A 12624-nucleotide genomic window follows, 5' to 3' on the forward strand; every position below is an offset into this window, starting at 1 on the left:
AGACAGACAGCTTTCAAAGCACCATCTCCTCATTGGGTTAGTACAGGAAGCTTTTATTCAGGGCATCGGGAGTGCTTCAGGAGGTGGGAGCAGGGAGCTTGCAGAGGCACTTGTTGGTTCCATTGCACATACTTAGCATGTCAACATGTTGTGCATACATGGTATGTTAAAAAAAAATGGCAGAAAACCCCACCCATAGGAGGGGCTCTTAGTATTATAATCACCTAAAAGTAACTTTGGGTCAGCTCAAGGGGGCTTCAGAGTAGACCCTCAGCTCCCATCTCGCTCAAATTGGCTGGATGGATTTACATTTACATAAGGGTGTCTCCCAGGTGAGACACCCAGTTGGGCTTCTCCTTGGCTTGAACTGCTGGTTCTACAAAACACATTCCTTATTCATTGATTAACTTCCCATTGCATCTGAGCTCTCAGTGTCATCCTAGGAGTTTAGAGACCATAATTGTGGAAAGTTGTGTGTATGCGGTAGGTGGGGCGGTGGAATGGTTAAAGTAAAGCATTAGAAGATTTAAAAGTTAAAATGTTAACATTGAAAAGTTAAGAAAATCAATTCAGAGAGTCTAAAGACCTGTTAAAGACTTTATTTTTTTTTTTTCTTATCCAGAATGGTGAGGCATCAGAGAATTGGAAGAAATGGAACAGAAGGGTCCATTCCATCTAAGTTTCAAAAAACTTTCTCTCGTGGAGAAAAGTTATGAGGCTTTTACTGTAATAGCAAGAGAGGAGAGAAAGAGATGGAAAGAGACACACAGAGAGAGGATGATGATAAGGACCTGAATTTGAGAAATAATAGTAACATTTGGGGAGGAAAGGACAGATTGAAGAAGCCTGAGAGATGGTGGTGGTATTTACTGAGATAAACCCTAAGGGGTCAGTAAGAGAATAATTTGTCAGGAAGCCCTGGAAGAGGTGGGGGAGAGGGAAATGATTCATTTATTTTTGGATACATACAATTCCAAATTCCTGTGGCCAACCCCAGTTGGTCTATCCAGCAGGCAGTTTTTGGAGTGTACATCTGGAGCCCAGAAAGGCATTCTAAGTATTGAAATGTTGGATTCATTAGTTTAACCTGAAATATTGCATTCCGACCCTGTCCTACCATTGGTATATACCCTCCTGTTCATGCTTTTTTGTACTTAGACTACTTATATATGTCCATAAATAATAACAGTGTTCTGGTTTTTTTTTTTTAAAAATAGCTTGCATAAGTGGTACCAAGATGTGTTTACACTCACTGTTATGCTGATACATTGATCCAGTTCAGAGGTTGGCAAACAATGGCCCAGGGGCCAAAATCTGATCCACCACCTGTTTTTGTGCAGCCTTCAAACTGAAAAAGTTTTTTTTTCTTTTTCAAATGAACATTTGCAATCAATTTGATGATATGAAGCATTAACTTTGAACCTCAATTAGATGAAATTTTACCCCATAAAGGGAGCCCTATTTTTCTCATTAGTAGACTTGTATTACAAAATAAAATAAAGTAGTACCTAATTTTTACTACTATATTTTGAGTTTCAAAAAAAAAAAAAAAAAAAAAACAACCACCCACATGGAAATTTTTCTGGAACTACATAAGTACCTATCTAATACCCTCAACTGATAGCTTGGCTTGTAAGATCTAAAAAAGTAAACTTGATCAAGGGAAATCATTAATATTGACAATTGATGCTTTTCCATTTTATAAGTACATGATTATTTATTTATCCATTAATTAATAAACCAAATTTCATTGTTTTGTATTTTTTGCTATTAGAAACAATGCTTCAGGACTATCTTTATGTGTGTCCTCTTACACACGAATGACTCTCTATGAATGAACTTAAATGTGGTTTTGTTGGCTTAGAGGGTATGTGTACCTTCATCTTTTTTATATATTGCCTATTCATTACACAAAGTGCTCTGACAGTTTACATCCCAATCGGTGGGAGAATTTCTCACCAATTACTTAACCAATACTTGTTAATTTCTTAAACTTTCTATAATGTGATTAATATAATTTCATATTTGAATTATGAATTACCTAAAAACATGTCTTGTAGTTTCTAAAATCTATTTTTGAATCTATCATTCTCTTTCTATTGTATGGACTTTTTTATTAAAAAGTTGATCTAACGGAAACTGGCATGCAGATATTTACAACATAGTACCTAGTCAATTTGTATCAACGTTCCATGTGTTCTTGAGAAGAATTTGTATTTTATAAATGCATTCTGTTCTTTCTATAAGCAATAAAAGCAATCACTTCTCAGCCTTTTGGCTGAGATCAAGTGTAGTACAGGCAACCAAACCAATCATTTATAATGTTGAACTCTATCATCTACTTTTTATTTTAAGATTTTATTTATTTATTTGAGAGAGAGAGATTTGTATGAGAGAGCACATAAGCAGGTGGTAGGGGGCGGGGGACAGGGGAGGAGCAGAGAGAGAAGGAGAAGCCCACGTGCCATTGAGCAGAGAGCCCGATGCAGGCTCCGTCCCAGCATCCCAAGATCATGAGCTGAGGCAATGCAGACGCTTAACTGACTGAGCCACTAACAACCCTATCATCTACATTTGCCTGATTTATTTAATTACTCTTACAGAAAGGCATGCATTATTGCAAATTAAATTTCTCTTTGACCTGTAATCAATGATTGCTTTATATATTTGGGCCTGTATTGTTAGATACATATAGATTTAATTTTGTTTTGTGTTCCTAGTAAATGGCTCCTTCATCATTAAGTCATGACTCTCCTTTTACCCAAAAATCTACTTTCCAATATTGATAATGATGTATCAGCTTTCATTTGCTTGCTATTTCCAGTTATATTTTTCTCCATATCTTTATTTTCTATCTTCCAATAACAGGATATTTTTTTTAATAACAGGATATTTTAAAAAAAATCTCTCAAAGGACTAGGTCATTTTATTTTTCCAGTTTTAAAATTAGTCCTTTCACAGAAGAATGTATTTTGTTGGCAGGTAATGTACTTGCTGATATACTTGCAGATCTTTAAACCATCATATTGTGCATTCTCTGTTTACCATACTTTTTTTTGCCTCTCTTTTATTCTTTTCTTAACTTTTATCTATGTAAGCCCATTTTACTCCCTTAATTCTTTTGAATGTGCTCATTTTATTCTTAATTGCCTACTCTTAAGTTTAAAAATAATTAATAGACTTTATTTTTAGTTCAGTTTTAGATTCATAGAATAATTGAGTAGATTGTATGTAGAGTCCCATATATAACACACCTCCAGCCTTATTATACAGTTTTATTTTTAAAATTTTGCACCAGTGTAACACTTTTATTACAGTTAATGAACCAATATTGGTACAGTGTCATTTACTATAATCCATAGTCTGCATCAGGTTTCACTCTTTGTTTTGTAGAGTTCTATGGGTTTTGACAGATGCATAATGATCGGTATGCGCCATTACATTTTCATACAGAATGGGTTTACCTGTGCTTCACTTATTCATCCCTTTCCTCCCTTCCCCGGAATCCCTTGCAACCACTGATCTTCTCACTGTTCCCATCATTTTGCCCTTTCCAAATTGTCATGTAGTTGGAATCCTATATTAATTACCCTACCCAGAGTGGCTTCTTTCACTTAGCAATATGCATTTAAGGTTCCTCCATGTGTTTCTGTAGCTCAATAGTTTTTTGTTTTGTTTTGTTTTGTTTTGTTTTTTTTTGATAATGAATGCTCCGCTGTATAGCTAGCTGTGCCAGTTTGTTTATCCATTCACCTACTGGGTTGCTTCCAGTTTAGGACAATTACAAATAAATATTTGTATGCAGCCTTTTGTGTGGACATGAGTTTTCAACTCATTTCGGTAAATACCAAGGAGTGTGATGCTGCATCATAGAGTGAATATGTTTGGTTTTACAAGATGCCACCAAACTGTCTTCCAAAGTGTCCTCACTATTTTCATTCTCTCCAGAGACAATGGGCATTGCTGTTGCTCTGCATTATATGCAGCATTGGATGCTGTTAGTTTTTTAGATTTTAGCTATTCTAATAGGTATGTAGTAGTGGTATCTCATTTTTATTTTAATTTACAATTCCCTAATGACATATGATATTGGGAATATTTATTTTGTATTAATAGACTATATTTTAAAAATAAGCTTCTTTATTTTATTAACAGGTATAATTTTAATTTCTCATGGGAGAATTTTTCCCTTCCCAGGTCCAGACAGACAGCAAATTTCCTGTCCCAACGTGTGCTAGTGGATTAACTTTTGCCTGTTTCCATTTCATAGGGGTTACATTCCTCACAGTCATTTGGGTTGTACAGGAGTTTCAGAATCAACTTTTGCTCAGTGGTTTCAAATCCATATTTTCTACCTGGTAGTGGGCCATAGGGTTCCAGATAGCCATGATGCTGCTGTAACCCTGGCATATGTGATTCCTCTTTTTTTTTTTTTTTTTTTTGGTTTGGTATTACTTCCTAGTTCCTGGAATTTGGCTTTTCCATTTGTTCTCTCATTCCTAACTATCTGTTAAGTAAGGCATAATCTAGGGGCACCTGGGTGGCTCAGTTGTTTAGGCCTCTGCCTTCAGCTCAGGTTATGGTCTCAATGTCCTAGAATCAAGCCCCACATCAGGCTTCCCACTGGGTGCTCTGTGGGAGCTTGCTCTCCCTCTACCTCCCCCTGTTTGTTTTCTCTCTCTCTCTCTCTTTCTCTCTCTCTCTCTCTGTCAAATAAATAAAAAAATAAGGCATCATTCAAACGCAGCCTCTCACTTTATGGGATAGAAGCTAAATAGTTTACAAAATTACTGAGATAATAGAATTTTATAATGAGGATATGTGAATATTTTTCTTTATTTACATTAGGAAAAAAATTTAAATAAAAAAGCTAAGTTACCATCTTAAGAAATAGAAAAGAGAAGAGCAAAGTAAAACCAAAGAAGCAGAAGGAAGGAAATAATGAAGAAGAGATGGTGGGTTTCTTTTTTTTTTTTTTTTCATTTTAAAACAGAAAAGTAACTGAGAAAAATCAGTAAGATGAAAGGCTGAATTAAAAAAAAATAAATTTTATAAAACTCTACCTAGAACAATCAGGAAATAGAAAAGAGACACAAATTTAAAACTAAAAATCTAAGATGGGATAATACTATAGACTTTTATTCATAGAAGATACGGAAAGGATAATAAAAGAATATTGCCAACTATGCCTACAAATTCAACAGCTTAGATTAAATGGACTGATATAATTTAAAATAAAATGCTGTCTTGACCCAATTTGAGGACTTGCCTAGACATTGGTCAATTCCCTTTCCTGTACCCATTGGAGTCCACACTCCAATCACCTCCTTATAATATTATCATACCCTGTACTACTCTTCATCTGTCTGTATCACCCCAGGGCCAGGTGCCAAACAACCAGTGAGAACTACAACCCATATTCCATGAAACTGTTCCAATTAGCCAATCTACAGGAAACCCAGGAAACCAACCTGATCCATTTCCACTTACTATACAAAAGCTGACCTTTACAGCTCCAGTTTGCTGTCACCTTACACCCCAGGTGCAAGTTTTCACGTGGTCCTGCCCAGCAGCTTTCTCTTAATATGGAGCAGTCTGTAACAGAGAGATCTGCCTTTCACCTACCCAAGTGTCCTACTGTGTCCCACCATCAAGATTCTTTAAGTCTTATAAAATAATAAATGCCTTGAAAGACACAAACTATCAAAACTTATTCTCCAATAAATAGATTACCTAAGTAATACCTGCTATGATTTAAATGTTTGTGTCTTCTCAAAATTCACACGTTGAATATTAACTGCCAAAAGTAATGGTACTGATAGCGAAGGTTTGGGCAGGTTATTAGATCATGAGTATGGATTCTGATTAACAGGATTAATACTCTTATAAAAGAGGTGCCAGAGCAATTTTTTGCACCTTCTACCTTGTGAGGACACAGTAAGAAGGCTCCAGTTGTGAACTAGGAAGAAGGTCCTCACCAGATCATCACCATGCCGAAACCTTGACCTTGGACTTACCAGCTAAAGTCAGAATTGAGAAAAATAAATTTGTTGTTTAGAAACTACCCAGTCTCTTTCACATCAGCCTAAAAAAAATACTACAGCTATTAAATAAATTGAATCCATAGCTAAAATCATCCAATAAAGAAAACTCTAGGCCTCATTGATTTCACTAGCAAATTCTCCCACATATTAAGAAATAACACAAACACTACACAGTACCTTTCAGTAGATGAGAAAGGAGGGAACACTCTACAACATATTTTATGATGCCAGCATTACCTTGATATCAAAACCAGATAAAAACATTAAAAGGCAGAAACACCATAAATCAATATACTCATGAACATATATGAAATAATCTCAATAAAACACCACCAATTGAATTCAGTATATGTAAAATATAATTCCATCAAATAAAATTTATCTTAGGAATACAAAGCCAGTTCAACATTCAAAAATCAACCAGAGTCATCTATCATATCAGCAGAATAAAATTAAAACAAAAAAAAAGGTAATTACCTTAATGGATGTGGAAAAGCATTTGATAAGGCTTAACAGATTCATTTATAATAAAAACTCTCAACAATCTAGCGATAGGAAAAAATTTCTTGAACATGAAAAAGGGCATCCACAGGGAGAAAGAGCATAAGCTATTATTACACTCAGTTGTGAAAACCTGGATGCTTTCTCCCTAAAATTGGGTACAAGATAAGGATGCACTTGCTTCCTACTCCTATTCATCACTATACTGGAAATCCTGGCCAATGAAATAACACACGAAAAAGAAATAAAAGGAATAAAAATTTTAAAAGGAAGAAATGAAACTCTCTTTTCACAGCTAATACCATCTACATAGAAAATCTCAAGGATTGGTTCAAATTAAACCACCAAGAGCTATGACTACATAACTATTACAATGGCAAGAAACAAAAACAAACACAAACATCTGACGTTGCCAAGTGCAATGAGGACAGAGAGTAATTGGAATTCTTATGCATTGCTGGTGTGGGTGCAAAATTATATGGCAAAACATTTTGGCAACTTCTAATAAACATACACCTATCATCAGATTCAGTAATCTTGCTTCTAAGTATTTAATCAAAAGAAATGAAAATTTATGGTCATTCAAAAACCTATATATGGATGGTTTTAATAGCTTTACTCAGAATCACCAAAAACTGGGAACAACCTGAATGTCTTTCAACACATGAATGAATTAAGCTGAGGAACATCCACACAATGGAATATTACTCAGTAATGAAAAAGAATGAACTTCCCAAGCGGAATTGCATGGATGAATCTCAAATGCATATATTATGTAGTCTTAAAAAGCTGCATATTACTGATTGCATTTAAATGTTTTTCTAGAAAAAGCAAAACTAAACAGAGAAGATATCAGTAGTTGCAAGGGCTTGAGTAGAGAAGGACTGATTACATAAGAGTAGCGTCAGGGAATTTTTTTATATCATGGAGGCATCATATTTACTGTTTTCCATGGCAATTACATGATTTTAAAATTTTTGTCAATTTTTGAAGAACTACATACTAAAAGAGTAAATTTTATTGTACATAAATTTTAAAATAAAATAATAACATGCATCTTTATTATCATATCATACTGTATCTTTTTCTCATTAAAAATAAATACTCATTACATATGTAGCTGGATTTTGTAATTAACATTCCCACCTTCCTGTGGAAGTTCCAATACTAGTCACTGGCTGAGTTAAGAATTAGAGAGATGATCTGATTTGCAATCATCATTTTCATGTTCTAAATAAACTAATTTATATTTCCAAAATTTTTTCCTAAGATGGATGACTCCAGTAATTCTTCACCTCCCTCATTCCATTTCCAGTAACACTAATAACTTGGGTTTTCCTAAATTGGCCCCACCCTAAGGCAAAGACAACCTCCTGTGGGGATCAGCTTCTTGGTGAGAATAGGATGTTTCCACCCACCACTGTATATTGACACTTGCTATGCTTCTAGCCATAAATCACTTGATGACATCACATTGTTGCTATAAATCCATGAACAAATAAGCTATCCTTCCATTAGGGAACATAAAATGGTCCATTTTCAGACTCAGTCTGCATACTGTTTATGGGTTGCTTGCTGCTTTCAGGGTTTTTACAAGAGAACATCCACTGTTTCTTTCTGGCGCTACTCCAGAGAGCAATGTTAACATTGCCCATTTTCCAAGATATTTGGTGGGAACACTGCATAACAGAGCCACATTTTCCATCAGGGACCTGCACCATATTTTAGTCTCTATTTTCCCAGACAAATTAAACCCACTGTTTTATGAGCTTCTTCAAACGGGCTACACAGTAGCTCATTTTATTAAGTATGGATACTGCCGCTCAGAAAACCAATCATATGATAACAGAGCCTAGAACTTACAGATTCTAGGACATATTAATTACTACCTCAGTATCTGACTCTAAATTACTTACCTTCCTTAAGGAAAGTTGGGCAATGGGCTAGCGTATGACATTGGAATGGAAAGCACCATAAGCTCAGGTTGTCTGCTGAGGTGGGGAAGGGTGGAACAGTATGGGATCATTAAGCACTGAGCATCAAGAAGGGAGTACATTTTTACACCACTCATTCCTTCATTTCTTTATTTGAGCCAAAAAATGAAGCTCCAGTATCAACACTCAATTCTATAATTTTCCTTCATGTTTTTAAAGTCTGCACTTTAGTTTGAGATTTCAACCCAAAAGTAAGTCGTAGTAACAATGAATAAGTGGCAAAGAGATTCCTCAGTTTAGCTCAAAGAAAGAGATGATAGATAGATGATACATAGCTGAAGCTACATGCATATACACTTATAGAAATGTGTATCCATTTATAATTATATGTAATTTATAGAAATGTATACATATTTATAGAAACACAAGGATTCAAAGTTTTGAATTGTTACTGACTAGCCCATTCAGTTATTATTGTTAGATTATCCAAGCCAATCCCTGGTTTTTGTTTCTTTTATTTTTTGACTCTTTGTCATCAAAATTGAATTACTTAGGTTCAAAAGGTTTGGGATGGTTCCTTGGTTATTTCTATGATTCCTGGTTCTTTCACTTAACAAATAGCAATTAGAGTAACACTCAATAAGGTAGGCTAAATTCATTTATGCTATGACAGCCACCATAGTGAGGGTTGCCTAGGTTTTATCATTTTAAAACCACTACAACTCTATGGGGCATGCGCTGTTATTATTCCCACCTTGTAGATTAGAAAAATAAGCATCAGAATATTGAAAACTTACCCAAAGTTGTCCAACTTGTTAAAGAGGATCCTGATTTTTGAATGCATGTTTAAATGACTCCAGGGAACATTCTCTTAGAAATAACGTAACCCTGACCCAATTATTCGTAATTTAAATAAGACAAGTGAGTATGTTGCTATTTGGTAAATAAAGGACCTTACTAGGAAAGAGAGAGTTATCGTGAACCGCTTAGAGAATATAATAAAAGCTATATATAGACCATCTCCCTCCAAAACCATCTGTAAATATACTCAAAATATTTTTCATAATTCTGCCCACTGATTTGAGATGTTCAAAAAGAAACCTAACAATAAGGCCATTTAAAATCTGTATTTGGGGATCCCTGGGTGGCGCAGCGGTTTGGCGCCTGCCTTTGGCCCAGGGCGCGATCCTGGAGACGCGGGATCGAATCCCACGTCGGGCTCCCGGTGCATGGAGCCTGCTTCTCCCTCTGCCTGTGTCTCTGCCTCTCTCTCTCCCTCACTGTGTGCCTATCATAAATAAATAAAAAAAAAGATTTAAAAAAATAAAATCTGTATTTGTCTATTCCTTTCTTAAACCAATAGGATATGTATATATGAAATTTTTATGATAAGGAATTGGCTGTCTGCTGTTTTGCTGTCTGCAATCTGGACATTCAGGAAAGCCAGCAGTATGGTTCTGGTCTGAGTCCAATGGCCTGAGAACCTGAGAAGCAGACCGTGTAAGTCCCAGTCTGTGTATAAAAGACTGATGTCCCTGCTCCAGAAGACAGGCAGGAAGAAAAAAGGAATGAATTCTTCCTTCCTCTACCTTTTACACTATTCAGGCCCTCACTGGATTGGGTAACACCCACCCACAATGGGGAGAGCATTTACCTTTACTGAGTCCTCTGACTCAAAGGCTACCTCATGTGTAACACCCTCACAGGAACACCCAAAAATAATTTTTATTTAGATACCTGAGCATCCTCTGATCCAGTCAGGTTGACACATAAACTGAACTAACACACCCTTACGTCTCAAGTGATTTTGCATTTTTGTTGGTTTTATTTGTTTACAGTAGTTTCAAGGCAATTTGGGATCATGAAGAGATATAAAAGGTGGGCAATACAAAATGCAAAGTCCAGGCTTCATTGTCAGATCAGCCTAAATTTAAATTTATCTTTCTGGGGCACCTGGGTGGCTCAGTCGGTAAGGTGTCTGACTCTTAGTTTCAGATCAGGTCATGATCTCAGGGTCATGAGATCAAGCCCAGGGTCAGGCTCCATGCCCAGTGCAGGGCCTGCTTGAGACTCTCCTTCTCTCTCTGCCCACCCCCTAATTTTCTCTCTCAAATAAATAAATCAAGTCTTTAAAAAAATTTTATCTTTCTGATCTTCTTACTATGGGAATGTGAGCAAGTTATTTAAAATCCCAAGATTCCATTTCCCCATATATAAAGAGAGGATTAACTTCATGGATTTTTATTAGGCTTTAAAGAAGATATATTTGAAACCCAGCAAATTCTTTGGTACATACTATAGGGACTCGATATCTAGAAGTAGTTACTGTTAGTCCAAAATTCAGTGTGGCATAGTACATGTGTGCACATGTATTGGGGACTCCATTCCCCCTCCAGAGGATATTAATAATAATTACATAAAATCCCACAAAATGCAAATTATTTGTGATTTTCACTGGAAAAACATGGAGCTGTTTCTCTGCCTTGGGTGATGATGGTGGTGGTGGTGATATGTGTTTGTGTTGGGGTGGGTGGGGGCTTCTCCCTTTCCAAATAATTGAGTTAGAAGTACGTTGTTTGTTCCACATAAAAATACTCTACCCCAACCAGGAGAAAAAACATTAAATAAAATAAAGAAAGCCCTATACAATTAAAAACCAAAAAAATTGGCAAGATGGACCTGATCTGCAAGGAGAAATGTGTTGTTCATGAAGTAAAATTTGAAGAAAATAAGAAGTGTGTGGCAGAAACATGTGAAAAACTGAATTAACAAAATGTCCTTATATTCAATATCAAATAGTCCATTAAACTAACAACAAGAGCAGCAAAAAGATGTACAGGGAAGAGCAGCTGACCAAGAGCACTCAGCTGTGCTGGTCACAGCAAATAGAGATCAGGAGACTCATAGGTGACAGCAGCAAGTGGAAATCCCTGGGAGATACAGCAAGAACTAGATGATGACATGGGATTTTCCCTTCCTGAGGTCTCTGTCACAGAATTTCCAACGCAACTTGATGCAGAAAAAATTAGAACCATGCTTTTCTTTTATGCTTTCCATGTGGATAGAGTTCCAAAATCACATCATGGCAATGATACCACTAATGCCTTGATTCAAATGAAGAATCTTCGAAAGGTAAAGATCACTCAACATTTTATCACCACATTCACCTCCAAATAGGTATATTTCTGGGGCTCCAGGAAAACTGTCCTTTATCTGGCTTTAAATGAAGATTTAATTGCGACCAGGAACTCATCTCAAGTGTCCATCTTTAAATTAAGATTGAAGTCATTGCCTTCCGAGGGTTGTTTTCAATTTTTGTGGGCAGAAGTGACTGGTCAGAGTACCGGAGAAATTGGAATGTCTGCTGGTAGTTCATCAAATAGTTGCCAGCCTAAATATGACCCAAATTGTGTTTTCTTATTGAGGCTTCATTTGGGCCTAAGTCTTGTTCCAAGACCCTGGTCTTTCGACAGGAAAGCTCTAGATGCCAAGTATCAGCAAGGAAACATAATTATTACTAAAATTGAAGCAGGTACTATGAAATCTTTTCATTTCAATTTGGAAATATAAGATGAAGAGTTTAATATTAACTCAATCAGTCAGTTTAAATTAGGTCACAGTGTATTACAGTTAATAGCATTAAGATCACTAATACAGCTCCTTGAAAAACAAGCGAAGTATTATAGTTAGTCCAAGTAGACATATTCTACAACGATTTGATTATATTTATATGTTTTCTTGCAAACTCCAGTGGTATTTCTCAAGATTTTTTAGGTGTCAACATATGGTTTCAATTTCTCTGAAATATATAGCATAGCTTGTTCTCAGAGCAAATGCTGCCAAACAGGACTTGTAAATGTATCTTGAGGTAAAACTTAACATCTCCTCCTTTCCTATAGGGCTCCTTGACTAATGCCTGCATAACCACCTCAGATGGAAAATCACACCATTACCCAAACGAGGTTTTCTCAACTGAAAAGGGAAACGCGTTTCCCTTTCTTATGTCTACTAATCTATACAATCACACAAGTTTTGCCCATCGAGAAGATAAAAATGTAGGCATGTTTAGCTACTTCATAGTTGCCAGTGATGATCAATTTTGTAACAACTCAAACTAAAGGGATTGGGCTACACCATCAGTAAAG

The 12624-nt window shown here is 36.0% G+C and overlaps 1 pseudogene; it reads left to right on the plus strand.

The window, feature by feature from the left end:
• The first annotated feature begins 2258 nt into the window (after positions 1–2258).
• On the plus strand, positions 2259–2386 carry LOC129518531 (U2 spliceosomal RNA; annotated as a pseudogene).
• The last annotated feature ends 10238 nt before the right edge of the window (positions 2387–12624 follow it).

Source organism: Nyctereutes procyonoides, unplaced genomic scaffold, assembly GCF_905146905.1.
Source record: "Nyctereutes procyonoides isolate TBG_1078 unplaced genomic scaffold, NYPRO_anot_genome, whole genome shotgun sequence".
Lineage (NCBI taxonomy): Eukaryota > Metazoa > Chordata > Mammalia > Carnivora > Canidae > Nyctereutes > Nyctereutes procyonoides.